The 15,844-nt window shown below is 45.4% G+C and overlaps 1 protein-coding gene across 1 annotated transcript in view; it reads right to left on the bottom strand.

Moving 5' to 3' along the window:
- The window catches only part of SORCS2 (sortilin related VPS10 domain containing receptor 2), an 896,202-nt gene that overhangs the window by 378,268 nt on the left and 502,090 nt on the right, over positions 1 to 15,844 (bottom strand). The gene's annotated exons all lie outside the window — the stretch shown is intronic.

Raw genomic sequence — 15,844 nt, forward strand, 5'->3', positions numbered from 1 at the left:
GCCATCTGCATCTCCCAAACTCCCATATTGTTGGATGGAGAAGACAATTTTTTACTTAAAATGTTCAGCAAAAAGGCCAGTCCTGGATTAACATCTCAGAAGGCTTAAGGTATAGATGGTCTGCTGCCAGGCTGAACTCTACCTATCAAGTAGTCCACATCTGACATGCGCAGGTAATATCCATAGTGGATTACAGTCTTAGCCAGGCGGATGACATATTACAAATCTCATCCACATGCTGCAGACATTTTCCACATGAAACATTTTGAAATGCGCACTGCACTCTGTTTGAGGTTGCGGTGGATCTCGACCATTTTCAGGATATGACCACACATTTGGGTTTTCGTGATCCGGTTTTGGAAGCCAAAATCAGGAGTGAATCATAACAGGAGATAAAATATTAAAGGGGTTTTCTGAGATTTTGATAGTGATGACTAGAGACGAGCGAATTGAATCCAACAAAGTGGAATTCGATTCGAATTTCAGGATACATTTGATTCGCCACGAAGACGAAAATTTCCTCGTGCTTCATGGTAGCAAATCGATTTAACCTAAAATAGTGTAAAAAAATAAAATAAATCAAACTTACCTCCTCCATTTGCTCGCAATGGGCCAGGCACTGCCATCTTGATTGAGGATCTCGGCCAAAATCCCGTGCATGGTGTTGTATGACGTCACCAAGCCGGCTGGCGTGTCAACGTCAACCTGGGCCATGCAAGATTTCGCGCAATATCTTCAAGCCAGATGGTGGTGTCCGGTCATTCGCGAGCAAATGGATGCGGTAAGTATGATTACATTTTTTTCTGTTAATTTTACACTGTATTATTACTACCCGATACTGCGATCAGCTATGAACGCAGCACCTGAGGGGTAAAATGATGGGGAGCGGCGCTATCGCCGCTCCCTGTCATTGCACCTGCCACTTTCTAAAAAATTTGCTTCATGGCTAAGCAAATTTTTTTGTAAAATTCGGCAAAGCAGCTGAATAGAATTTTCCAAACCTTCGCTCATCTCTAGTGATGACCTATCCTCAGGATAGGTCATCAGTATCTGATTGGTAGGGCTCCGACACCTGGAACCCCTGCTGATCAGCTGTTTGAGAAGACACCAGTTCTCCTGTGAGCGCCGCAGCCTTCTCCTGTGCTCACCAAGCACAGCGCCATACATTATATAGCAGCTGTGCTTGGTATCCCGCTCAGCCCCATCAAAGTGAATGAACGGCGCTGTGCTTGGTAAGCTGCGAGAAGGCTGTGGCTTTATTGTGAGCACCGATATTGTCACAACCAGACAGCTGAGAAGCTCTGACAGAAGCCTTTCAGAACCTCCTCCTTGAGTTTTCTTTGTTGTGATGTTCAGTTCCTCATCTCGTTAACCTCTCTCAGCTGTCATGTAGTTGGACTGATTGCTTCCCTTTAAATTCCTCCCCATAATGCATTACTGGGCGGCTTATACTACTTCCTGGAGTGTGTGTGCATGCTGATCCTGTTTTCCAGTCTGCTACAAAGTTAAGTGCTGAACATTTATCTGTTATTTTCTGTTTGCTGGATCCCAGGTGACCCTGACTCCCTCCGTGTCTGGTGTAGGGAGCCGGTGGTCGTGTCCCCTCACTATTGTAGGGTGTTCAGGGGTTATATAGTCGAGGTACGTGGATATGCAACCATCCACCTCTGGGATCTTTGCATAGGCTGAGCAGCCAGGGAAAGTCTCAGGTCTTGTGCAGGGGTCTCCCTTTTGGTTCCATAGCTTTGGATCCAGTGAGTCATATATGCATGTTGCTTTGTCCTGTTTCCTGTACACCGTCCGTGACAGATATCTTCTCAAACAGCTGATCCTTGGGGGTCCTGAGTGTTGGACCCCCACTGATCAGATACTGATGACCTATCCAGAAGATAGATCATCAGTTAAAAAGTCTGGGAAAACCATGAAAAAGTGGACAAAACGAAAGGTGAATTATGTGTTATGAGTAGAGTTACCCTTTAAGTCACTGTATGCTGTAAGAAAAGCTTGACTACGTCTAAATATTTCTGGAAGATTGATCGCCCACAATATCTAGGTCATATTTCACCAAACCATTAATCTAAGCTGTCCCTATCATTATGTTACGTTATCTGTACTATACTGGAGCCATATGTATTTCAGCTCCAGTATTGCTTGGAACGAGCCGGGAATTTTCTGCTCTTTCTAGATGCTATATAATTTTACAGGCAATAAAATATCACTTAACCTCTGGACTTGCTCATGTTCATGTTCTCCTTTCCCCAGTCTGTTTGCCTCAACTGCTACTGGCAAGAACCAGTGATCACCCTGCTAAATGAGGTCAAAGAGGCGGCAAATTCTCTAATATCAGATAACAACAACCGCTATCTGGACAAGGAAGCGACATATTGCCGCTAATCGCGTGTTTACCTCTAGGGCTGATTATTCGTCTTAGAAAATGACAAAACCTATACTGACTTTGTACTGCTTTGAAGAAAAGATATTTCTTAGAAGAGCTGGCAAGTTGCATACAATGAAAAATTGTGACTAGAGATGAGCGAATTTCATATTTTGAAATTCATCACACTTAGTTTGGTGGTAAAAGGTAAATTGCGTTAAGGATTCCGTTACCACGGACCATAACCCAATTGTATGATGGAATGCCTTTAGAGGCATTCCGTTATTCATTCTGTCATAATAGAAGTCTATGGGCTGCAAAACGGATCCATCCCGTTTCCGTTATGCAGGGGAGTCCTCTGCTGATCCTGAGTCCTCCCCTGCATAACGGAAACGGGACAGATCTGTTTTGCAGCCCACAGACTTCTATTATGACGGAATGAATAACGGAATGCCGCTAAAGGATTCCGTTATGCATTCCATCATAGAATTGCATTATGGTCCGTGGTAACGGAATCCATAACGCAATTCACCTTTTACCACCAAACGAAGTGTGAATGAATTTCATAAGCCAAAATTCTCTCATCTCTAATTGTGACCTCTAGCAGGTCATTAATAAGATGACAGTTCCCCAAATAGGCTGCCAGTCTCCAAATACCAGACTGAGATATAAGAGAATCCATCAGCTGTCAATCACGCGGCAGCTCCACCCACGCGGAGCTGCTCGACAGTGTACACAGTGGGGACAAAACTGAATAGATCCCTACAACAGTTTTTTATATAATAAAGTAGAACTTATGTATGAACACAGACAGAAAAGAAAGGGTCCTTGTGCAAGTACAAAAGTTGGGTCCCTTGCTCTCCGATAGCTCCTCATGGGGCACCCGCTTATTTTTACTCTCCCAACAGGAATTGTTCATTAGACTCCGTCTAATTATACAATAAGAAGCTGCATTAGGTACCCTTTTCTTCTTGCTCCCAGTGTTTTCCCCACCAGTTGCACTTATATATGTCTGCCCCCGTGAACTATGGTTTTGCACTAGACTTGTTGTTGCTCCTCTATATCGCCACTTGTGCTGCACCGGCAAGCCAGGACTGACTTGTTGAGAAGGTGATATTTAACCAACTAAGTAAATGGGTTGTTATACTCAGGGCCACCACTAGTCAGTGCCCAATGCAGTCCATTTGATTGGTGCCCCATTATAAAGTACTATGTAGTGCCCAAATATTATTGACCCCCAAAAATTGGTTATTTGGGGTCTCCATATACTCAGGACCACTGTGCAGTTCTGTTGATGTCCCTCATCATGATTTACCATTTACTGCCCAACTGGCACTGCCAAACAGTTACCTAACTAACACTACCCAATCCATAAACTAATACTTAGCTGCTTCCTGTGCCGCTCCCTTTCTGTTGGTCAGGGGCATTGCTAGGGTCTGAAAACATCCGGGGCACAAGCCCACTGTACCATGCCCCCATGAAGCCATGCCCCCACCCTGTCAAGCCACGCCCCCATCATCACCGGGGGAGAGGGGAAGGCCCTTTACAGTAGTTTTTAACCTTTTTCAGCAGTCCCCCCTTAACAGTAGTTATTAACTCCTTTCAGCAGTCCCCCCTTCAGTGAAAGGGGGACTGCTGAAAGGGGTAATAACTACTGTGAAGGGCCTAGCCATCTGGGCAACCCCACAGATCATCCCCCCCCCCTGTACTTGCGGGCTGCGTGGGCCTTAGTTCCGTCACTTCGGCGCGCAATCCCGTCCTGCGGCGCGTGATCCCGCGAGCCCTGTGACCTACAGCGGCGGATCTCGCGGAATCACGCGCCGCAGGACTGGATTTTGCACTGAAGTGACTGAACTCATGCCCGCGCAGCCCGCAAGTAGTGGAACAAGTACAAGGAGGGTGGGGAATAGCCAAATTATTTAAAAGCCCCGAATGTTTTGACCTAACGAAACCCCTGCTGTTGGTAGGAGTGTCAAGTGGAGGATTGGGTGTGCAAGCTCTTGGGGTCCAGACCGTTAGGGCCTGTGGTGCCCCTTAAAATGATATGCCCTTTGCCACTGCCTAAAAGAAGAATGCTACTTGATCGGGATATTTATTAAAACTGGTCCAAAGCAAAACCAATGGCTACAGCTTAATTTAAAGAATAATTTCTGAAAAATAAGAGCTGGAATCTGATGATGGGCAACGGCTACATCTCCTCAATGCGTTTGCTATCCTGAGAACAAGGTTCAGTTCCTGGAAGATTAGATTTCTTTTGCACATCTTTTTATTTAGCTACAATGGGTTTTCTTGGGCTCCTGATATTGGTAGGATAGGTAGGGCCTGCACGGGGTAATATAATAAAACCAATCCCCACGACTCTTCTTCTAATTCCCTGTATACCTTGGCAGTCACATAGTTTGCCAACACTGACGCGGGGCCTTTTAAAAAAAAAAAAAGTAAATTGCCGCACAACCCCTTTAACAGGGAACAATGGCCGTTAGTAACTTTGACAGTTTTGTGACTTTTGAAACTGTATACTGGAACTCACTTTAAATTAGCAAATATCATAGCTGTGGTCCATTGCCATGCACGGTCCCCTCCCCCACACCTTTTAGCAATTTAATGCATTTGCTGGAACGGGAAGGAAAGAACATTGACTCATATTGTCCATCCCAGTAGAATTATCATTATTTCTATAGATGCTTTTTGTACCGGCTAAATATAATTTAATTTATACAGTCCTTGTCCATTTTCTACGCCCATTACTGTGCATTCAGTGCGATGGCTTTGTTGAAGAAAGTGTAATTATATTGTAATTGGCTGTTCTTTAACTTACCACTTTGTACTGGGTGCACCCTTCAAGGCCGTCTCCTTTATTCTATACTTAGAATCATAAAGATATTCTCAATCAACATCTTTTAGGCTACTTTCACACTTCCGTTTTTCTTTTCTGAAACTGAGTTCCATCCTAGGGGCTCAATACCGGAAAAGAACTGATCAGGCATATCCCCATGCATTCTGAATGGAGATCAATCAGTTCAGGATGTCATCAGTTCAGTCATTTTGACTGATCAGGCAAAAGATAAAACCAGACAAAAAAACTGAACACTTGCCTGAATGCATTTTTTTCCATAGGAATGTATTCAAAATACCGGAATGCCGGATCTGTCCTTCTGAAAAAATAAATGTTGGATCCGTTTTGCCGGATGACACCAGAAGGACGGATCCGGCATTTCAATGCATTTTTCTGACTGATCAGGCATTTTTAAGACTGATCAGGATCCAAATGCCATCAGTTGGCATAATTTTTGCGGCGACGGAACTGCTTGCCGGATCACTCTGCCGCAAGTGTGAAAGTAGCCTTAACCTTCTTTCAAAGATATGGACTGAATGAAAAAAACAAATAGAGCAAATCCAATCAATAAAATCTTAAGGATGCTGCCACACGTCGCCGTGGCACTGATTCGACAAAAAATTTCTTCACTTTTTCAAATGCATTTTTCTGCCGCATCCGCTGGGGCAACACCCTCAGAATTATTTTGACTATGTTAGTTCGACATCTGCAAATTCCATCACATTTAGTGCAGCATGAAGCATGACACAGTCTACAGTGACTATTTGCATTCCCCATAATAACGATTCCGGAGCATCTTAGGAATATGGTGTGCCATTCTTCTATTATTCCAATTAGAAGTTTAAGAAATAACCGGTAGCAGTCTAAAGTAAAGATCCAACTGGGCGTTAGTATCACAGTGTGAGAGTATCCAACTGGTAACACCCAGTTGGATCTTCACTGCAGACTGCTGGCAATTTATAAAATTCTAGTGGGAATAATAAAGTGATTCCACAACATGGAGTCATAAGAATAGATGCTCCAGAATAGTTATTACATGGGGAATGCAAATAGTTACTAAAATGGACATGTCAGGAGAGGTGACACCAACGCCAGTGGCGGATTACAATAGGGACGTTCGGGTCGGCAGCCCCGGGCCCAGCACCGCTAGAGGCCCAACGCCGACCTGAACTTCATTGTGCGCGCCTGCGATCGCGCGCCTGGACATAGGTTAGTACTGTATTTAGATTTTAGGTTTTTTTTGTTTTTGTTTTTTATGTGCCAACTTTGGTGACATGGCGAAGGGACACAAGAGGACATGTGAAGAGACAGTACATCGGGGGAAAATTACTATGTGGAGGAAAAATATTATGGTGGGATACTGTGTGGGGGCAAATTATTATGGGAGGGATTACTATGTGGGGGTAAATTATTATGGGAGGGATTACTATGTGGGGGTAAATTACTATATGGGGCAGTGTGGTGGAAACTACTGTGTGGGGCAGTGTGTGGGGGAAATTACTGTGTGGGGCAAATTACTATATGGGGGTGTTGCTATTGGGGAGGCACTGTAGGGGCAATTCTATTATTTCTGGGGACACTATACAGGGATTATTGCCTGGAGCACAATAGAGGGTGGCATTATTACTGGGGGCACTCTAGGGGACATTATAGCTGCTGTGGACACTATAGGGACATTCGGGGTAATTTATCAAACTGGTGTAAAGCAGAACTGGCCTAGTTGCCCATAGCAGCCAATCAGGTTCCACCTTTTATTTTTGACGGCTCTTTTGGAAATCCAGTTCTACTTTACACCAGTTTGATAAATGACCCCAATTATGTCTATTAGGGTCACTATTTTTTCAGCAGTATACTACCTGGGGCATTGGGGGGCACAACGGGCACAGGTATTGGGGTGGCAGCAGGATGACACTGTGGGGACACCAGGATGGGGAGGTTGATGGAAAAATTGAGAAATCTAACGTGTCTGTGTTACAAACTGTAGAGACGAGATGCGGCTGAAAGAATTTGTCATGGAGGTCTGGGTCAAATGGAGGAGAAGAGAAAAGAGAAGGTGTACATGACAGGAGATGTCACTGGATGTAAGAGGTATGTGGTGCTGTATTTTCCTCCAAGTCTTTTTTATTATAATATGTATATTAAATTTGCCGACCAAATTCTTCTGTTTAGGAGCCAATTTAGGGTAATTTGGGGTATTTTTTTTAGTCTGGAGATGTCATATGGCCTAGGAAGAGACTGTGGCGCTCATGAAGCACCGCAGCCTGTTCATACAAAAAATAAAAAATAAAATAAAATAGAGGAAGGGGCCCAAGTTGGTTAGGCAACCCCGGGCCTATCATGCACTTATTTCGCTCATGACCAACACCAACACGAATGGTGCTTTTTTTTTTTATTGTGGAGCTCCAGCTCTTTTAGGGTCCATTCACACGTCCGCAATTTTTTTCCGGATCCGTTCCGGATTTTGCGAACCAATTCATTTTCAATAGGGCTGGAACGGATGCTATGTGCTGTCCGCATCTGCATTTCCGGATCCGCACTTCTGGATCCGCAATTCCGTCCCCGAAAAAAATAGAATGGCGCCGGCGATGTGCGGTCCGCAAATTGTGGTACGCACATTGCCGGTGTCTGTGTTTTGCGGATCTGAAATTTGCGGACCGCAAAAGACCTACGGAAGTGTGAATGGACCCTTACATTGGGCCCTTTAATTTTAAATCCAAAGTAAATGTAATGAAAGCCAATTAAGGATACTTTCACACTTGCGTTTTGGGCGGATCCGTCATGGATCTGCAAAAACGGATCCGTTACAATAATATAACCGTCTGCATCCCTCATGAACGGATCCGTTTGTATTATCTGTAACATAGCCAAGACAGATCAGAAAGTCATTGTGTGCCAGGACGGATCCGTTTGGCTCAGTTTCGTCAAGCGGATAGCAAAACGCTGCAGGCAGTGTCCGCTTCCAGAGCGGATTGGAGACTGATTGGAGGCAAACTGATGCATTCTGAGTGGATCCTTTTCCATTCAGAATGCATTAGGGCAAAACTGATCCGTTTTGGACTGCTTGTGAGAGCCCTGAACGGATCTCACAAACGGAAAGCCAAAACGTGAGTGTGAAAGTAGCCTAAATATAATATCTTACCTTCATCCCTTCAACTAAAACTATGCAGCATAGTGTGAACTTACTCCTAATATAGAGTGTTAACTAATATTAAAGGGGTTGTCCTGATTTTAAACAATGGCTCTACTTCCATCCACAAACAGCACCACTTTTGTCCATGGACACTATTTGGTACTGCAGCTTGTTTTGCAGTGACCCAGTGGTTCACTGCTAAAAGGTGGAAAATGTAGGGTTATGTATTTTTGGTATTGTTAGCATTGTATATTGTTATTTTACTATCCTGGGGCTACTTTACCTTCCTAGATGCAGTTGCTAGGTGGGAATGGGTCCACCCCCACTAGACAGGCTGTTGCTCTAGGTAGGTAGATTAAGGCCTCATGCACACGACCGTTGTGTGCATCCGTGGCAGTTGTGCCGTTTTCCGTTTTTTTTCGCAGACCCATTGACTTTCAATGGGTCCGTGGAAAAATCGGAAAATGCACCGTTTTGCAGCCGAGACCGTGATCCGTGTTTCCTGTCCGTCAAAAAAATATGACCTGTCCTATTTTTTTTGACGGACAACGGTTCACGGACCCATTCAAGTCAATGGGTTCGTGAAAGAACACGGATGCACACAAGATTGGCATCCGTGTCCGTGATCCGTGGCCGTAGGTTACTTTCATACAGACGGATCCGAAGATCCGTCTGCATAAAAGCTTTTTCAGAGCTGAGTTTTCACTTCGTGAAAACTCAGATCCGACAGTATATTCTAACACAGAGGCGTTCCCATGGTGATGGGGACTCTTCAGGTTAGAATATACTGAAAAACTGTGTACATGACTGCCCCCTGCTGCCTGGCAGGTGCTGCCAGGCAGCAGGGGGCAGACCCCCCTCCCTCCCCTGTAGTTAACTCATTGGTGTCCAGTGGGCCCCCCCTCCCTCCCCTGTAGTTAACTCATTGGTGTCCAGTGGGCCCCCCCTCCCTCCCCTGTAGTTAACTCATTGGTGTCCAGTGGGCCCCCCCTCCCTCCCCTGTAGATAACTCGTTGGTGGCCAGTGGGCCCTCTCCCCTCCCTCCCCCTCCTAATTAAAATCGCCCCCCTATCATTGGTGGCAATGGAGAGTACCGATCGGAGTCCCAGTGTAATCGCTGGGGCTCCGATCGGTAACCATGGCAACCGGGACGCTACTGCAGTCCCGGTTGCCATGGTTACTTAGCAATTTGTAGAAGCTTCATACTTACCTGCGAGCAGCGATGTCTGTGACCGGCCGGGAGCTCCTCCTACTGGTAAGTGACAGGTCTGTGCTATAGGCAATGCGCCGCACAGACCTTTCACTTACCAGTAGGAGAAGCTCCCGGCCGGTCACAGACATCGCAGCTCGCAGGTAAGTATGAAGCTTCTACAAATTGCTAAGCAACCATGGCAACCGGGACTGCAGTAGCGTCCCGGTTGCCATGGTTACCGATCGGAGCCCCAGCGATAACACTGGGACTCCGATCGGTACTCTCCACTGCCACCAATGATGGGGGGGGCGAATTTAATTAGAAGGGTGAGGGAGGGGAGAGGGCCCACTGGCCACCAACGAGTTATCTACAGCGGAGGGAGGGGGGGGGCCACTGGACACCAATGAGTTAACTACAGGGGAGGGAGGGGGGGCCCACTGGACACCAATGAGTTAACTACAGGGGAGGGAGGGGGGCCCACTGGACACCAATGAGTAAACTACAGGGGAGGGAGGGGGGCCCACTGGACACCAATGAGTTAACTACAGGGGAGGGAGGGGGGGCCCACTGGACACCAATGAGTTAACTACAGGGGAGGGAAGGGGGCCCACTGGACACCAATGAGTTAACTACAGGGGAGGGAGGGGGGGCCCACTGCACACCAATGAGTTAACTACAGGGGAGGGAGGGGGGCCCACTGGACACCAATGAGCTAACTACAGGGGAGGGAGGGGGGGCCCACTGGACACCAATGAGTTAACTACAGGGGAGGGAGGGGGGCCCACTGGACACCAATGAGTTAACTACAGGGGAGGGAGGGGGGGCGGCCGCACTGGCCACCAATGAGTTAACTACAGGGGAGGGAGGGGGGGGCGGCCGCACTGGCCACCAATGAGTTAAAAACAGGGGGGGGGTCTGCCCCCTGCTGCCTGGCAGCACCTGCCAGGCAGCAGGGGGCAGTCATGTACACAGTTTTTCAGTATATTCTAACCTGAAGCATCCCCATCACCATGGGAACGCCTCTGTGTTAGAATATACTGTCGGATCTGAGTTTCACGATGTAGCTCATATCCGACAGTATATTCTAACATAGAGGCGTTCCCATGGTGATGGGGACGCTTCAAGTTAAAATATACCATCGGATTGGAGAAAACTCCAATCCGATGGTATAAAAGAACTCCAGACTTTACATTGAAAGTCAATAGGGACGGATCCGTTTGAAATGGCACCATATTGTGTCAACGTCAAACGGATCCGTCCTCATTGACTTGCATTGTAATTCAGGACAGATCCGTTTGGCTCCGCACAGCCAGGCGGACACCAAAACGACTTTTTTTTCATGTCCGTGGATCCTCCAAAAATCAAGGAAGACCCACGGACGTAAAAACGGTCACGGATCACGGACCTACGGACCCCGTTTTTGCGGACCGTGAAAAAAAACTGTCGTGTGCATGAGGCCTAAGTGTGAGTGACCTAGCAAATGCAAGCAAAGAGAGCAACTCTGGAAAATAACAGAGAGCAGACAGCTGGAGGACCCAAATGAGACAGAACCAGGTGGCAATTATCCTGAGAGGGAGAGAAGATTGGCATTTACTGAAGAAGGTGATACTGGTTTGGTACATGTGCACACTAGCATACTTTTTTTGCACACTTAGGGCTCTTTCACACGGGCGTCATGTTTTTTGCCCGGATAAGGGGCGGGTGCGTTGCAGGAAAATGCACGATTTTTCCTCGCGAGTGCAAAACATTGTCATGCGTTTTGCACTCGCGTGAGAAAAATCGCGCATGTTTGGTACCCAAACCCGAACTTCTTCACAGAAGTTCGGGCTTGGGATTGATATTCTGAAGATTGTATTATTTTCCCTTATAACATGGTTATAAGGGAAAATAATAGCATTCTGAATACAGAATGCATAGTTTAACCCCTCCAGCACTATTATACTATGCAGTCTGTATTCAGAATGCTATTATTTTCTCTTATAACCATGTTATAAGGGAAAATAATACAGTGAATAGACTGTCACCTAGCAACCATGCGTGAAAATCGCACCGCATCCGCACTTGCTTGCGGATGCTTGCGATTTTCACGCAACCCCATTCATTTCTATGGGGCCTGCGTTACGTGAAAAACGCAGAATATAGAACATGCTGCGATTTTCACGCAATGCATAAGTGATGCGTGAAAATCACCGCTCATGTGAACAGCCCCATAGAAATGAATGGGTCAGGATTCAGTGCGGGTGCAATGCTTTCAACTCACGCATCGCATCCGAGTGGAATACTCGCCCGTGTGAAAGGGGCCTTAGACTTTAATCTGACTAAAAGGCTGCTCAGTTTATGGAGTGACATGAAACCCCTCTGAACATGTTACATTTGATATATATGGCGATATCTAAGAATGTTATGGATATTAATGTTTTTTATAATGGGATATTTTAAAAATGATGCGTTGGAAAATGGGTTGAAATTTAGGGGATGCAATCACTAATTGGAAATCGAAAATGAGGTATGCTGCACATTGCCCCAGAGGAAGCCATGAATGGTGAAACGAGTGGTGGGCAGAGCCGAGCTTTTACTGTTGGATTTTTAATAATTGTGAGTATAAAAAACCCTTCTCATCTTTTATGCTGGAAGCAGTCTGCACTATTTTATCTGCCTGTGATTAGATTGTGGCAGATTTGAGAAAAGTGAAGTGAGGCTGAGTGGACTATCTGGAGTTCTGGAGGCAATTCTGTGTACAGCATCTAATGGAAGGACATACCGTACATCTTGAAGTTCTACATTGGACATGCTGAAGGAATCGTCCGGGACTCTGAAAGATACATAGGACCTCGCTGCAATACCAGCAGTGTTAATACCTTCCAGTATCCATTTATGTGACTCTGGGCTATAAAATTGCCTGTGATTTTTACTTTACCTCCAAGTTCTTAATCTTGTTGGTTTTGAGCGAAAGGCATTGTGGAGGGACAGCGCATGAAACAAGACTGTGAAGGTAATCCATATATTCCAGCTTATGGACTTCAAAGCATTTGGCTGGGCTATGGGCTTCAGGCTCCCAGTCATACTTGAGAAACAGATTGCAAGCCTGTTGATGGATCTGCATCCAGCAGTGGGCATTGTAGAACCAAGAAATTGCACTCCTTGGCTGAATTTGAAAGAAAGCTCTTGTTCTTTAAAAAGTGACTCAGGGAACGTATATATCACCCCCCCATATACGCAGCCAGAGGAACTATTCAGCAATGTTCAAGCACTGTGCCTGCACCTCACTGCAGATGTAGGTTAATGCTGGTGTACTTCAAGTAAAGTTTATTCTTGTTGTTTCCCTGTACTACGTCTGAAGTCATCATTTGACAGCTGCATCACTGCAACATGCCACATCCTTCATTGCATTTTTCTATGCCTTCTACCTTGCACCCCTACAATCTATCAACATCAAGGTCAACCCACCTTCTTCTATTCAGGAGACCTCTTACTGAGACGTACCCTAGAGGAACACCATGGTGCACAACCCAGGGAGTCTGATTTTGATTCATAGGGAGCCATTTTTACTAGGTGGCGCTAGCAAGACATTACCTATAAGTCTCCATACACAGAAGGTCTTCTTAAGGTGACCTAGCTGCATCCAAGGCATCACCCTCAGACAGCCAGAATCCTACTCATCAGGGACAAGATGGATATTTGACTTGGTTATTTTCTTTTGACATGTCCCAAGGCTTGTTAAAAAGTTGTATTTTGACTCACAGGGAGCCTCTGCCACAAGGTGGTTCTAGAGAGATAGTTCTTGTTCCTTGGGAGATATCTCTTTGCAGAAGGGTGTATGGCATAGGAAGCAGAAGGCTGGTGACAGGTGCACCCTACCTAGCCATATAAAAGAGGTTCCCATCTCAGTGAAGCCCTTTAAGTGATGAGTTCACATAGAATAAAGCTTACCATTAAAAATATTCAGAAGTGTCAACGTGACACTGACATACTTTGGACGAAATATACTTGCTTTATAGAAGTAGAATCATGGATTCATAATATAAAGTGGATGTGATTGCTTTGCGACAAAGCCTGTCTGTCAGATGAGACCAGATGACATTGGCAGGTTTAATCGAGAAAGTGCAGATTAAGCACATGAGAGCATAGGGCTTTACAGCATCAGTCTGACTGGCAGCATACAATTAGTTATTTCAGATAAAGCACTGGAGAAGATGCATCAGTCGTTCCCCAGTTCTTTCTCCCTTCTTTGCAGGTGATTTATGAAGAAGGTATTATTTAAAGTCAGTTTTGAGGGAGTCTTCGATGCCGCAATTTGAACCAAATTTATAAAATGTCACACGTTGTTTGATAAATGTGGTGCATCTTTAAACCTGACATTTTTGTCTAGACATGCCACTGCACTTTGTTTAAAAAGTCACTGTACTTTCACACAATTTCATTTAGTTTAAATAGAGAATGGTGTAACTAGCAAATTTCAAAATCACTTCATTTAAAAAATCTACCTGCATCCTACTGAAATAAGGCTGCAAATTCATGGCCACGAGGAGTCTCACTTCTACCTAATTGCAGTCCACTGCCTGTTTTTAGACAATATCCATCCCTAGTAACAGAGACACAGGAGATGGCAGAGAGGAATTGGGTTGGTGTCAGAACTAGCTGAGATCCTGATATAAGAACTGCTTCAACACTGCTTCTGAAGATCACAGGAGCGTACTGCCTTTCTGTAAGTGTGACTCCCTGCTGATCTGTTTTGTAAGCTCTAGAATTGGAAACAAACATAGTAGGAAGTAAGGAAAAGGAAGTCATAGCAGTACAGTGCTGGAAGATTCCACAGAAGGGATACATCCCGTGCTTGAGAAAGAAATGCATCTAGCTGTGCAGCTGAAAAGGGGAAAAATTAGCAGAAAAAAAGACATTAGAGAAGCCCAAAAATACATATTCCTTCACTGTTATGATTGTACAAAGAAGCACAGCCATTATGCAAACTTTTTTGAAAACTCAGGTACGCTTTAAGTCTGTACACAAAGGGGGAGGTTTAGGATGGAGATGTGGCATCAAGAAAATGTTTTTGTGAATTTGAAAGAACAGGGTATGTTGTGGCAGGATAAGCAAAATATTCTGAATAAATTTGGTAAATGTGCTCCGAATAAAAACTGCATTTCGTGTTGGGTGGAGCAATTCAAAACAATGGGAAATGTCATGGAAAAAGTCTGGGTCGCCAAAAGACTTCAGAAGAGACAGTGAACAGGATTCAAACCATGTACGAGCATAGTCTCCACTCTGACTAGTATGGGGCTTTAAGTATCACAAACCACAGTATGGTGTATCCTACAAAAATGTCTGGGTTGCAAGTGTAACATCCCAGAGTTATGTTACAAAAACACTTTTACCCCGCTACAACCCGTTAAGTGTGTTTGTATTGTCAACTTGTATAATCTAACATCACATCCTCCAGTATATGCATTTTCTAGGCCTGTTTCATATATTTGCTGTAATTTTCTATGTACACCAGCAGGTGGCAGCAATGTGTCAGCAGGACCTTAGACAGTTTAGTGTTTCTAAACTGGAATAGTACATTCCAGTTTAGCTCCACCTCTATGAGCAGAAGTGGGCTGGCCCATGTCCTGTCTCATGGGGAGGTAAGGAAGTTGGAGTTAGTGTACCAGCTTCCCCTGCTTGGGGAAGGCTGTGTTGGTAGGAGTTCCCATTTCTAGGGATCCCAACCCAGGATCGTGCCTCGGCTGAGGCCAGAGATCTCCATTCCCAGCCTGAGCCATCAGCCTCAGCTGGTTGACAAGCAAGCAGCCACCTCCAGTCCTCCTGTCACAGCTGAGGATGGGGAAAACCCTCAGCCGTGTGATGGTGGAAGATGGTCGCTGCTTGACCAGGACGACAGGATTAGGGAGCAGGTCACCTCCTATCGCGTCCCTAACCTGACCCTAACTCCTAGCTGCATGGGCCGACCTTTAAGGTAGGAGGACTCATGCTCAGGAACCTCAGAGCCCTGACTCACCCTCCGACCGGTCCCTGGACTAGGAGTCAGGGTAAGACAACCTGTTCCTTCTGGATACGGAGGAACAGGAGTCTCACTGGCCAAGCTGCAAGGAAGGGAGAACAAGTACAACCTATGGCAATGGCAGGTACTTGCCACAAACATAACACTAACCTGCCACAGACACAAAGCCTGGAACCCATGTGGAAGTACTGCTATCCACAAACAAAAGGACTCAGCACACAACACACATCACACGGGAACCCAGGACCATAGGTGCAATAAACAAGCATAAAATCAAACACATCTTCAAAACACCTAATGACATTATATTTGCT

Source organism: Bufo gargarizans, chromosome 1, assembly GCF_014858855.1.
Source record: "Bufo gargarizans isolate SCDJY-AF-19 chromosome 1, ASM1485885v1, whole genome shotgun sequence".
NCBI classification, from domain to species: Eukaryota; Metazoa; Chordata; class Amphibia; order Anura; family Bufonidae; genus Bufo; species Bufo gargarizans.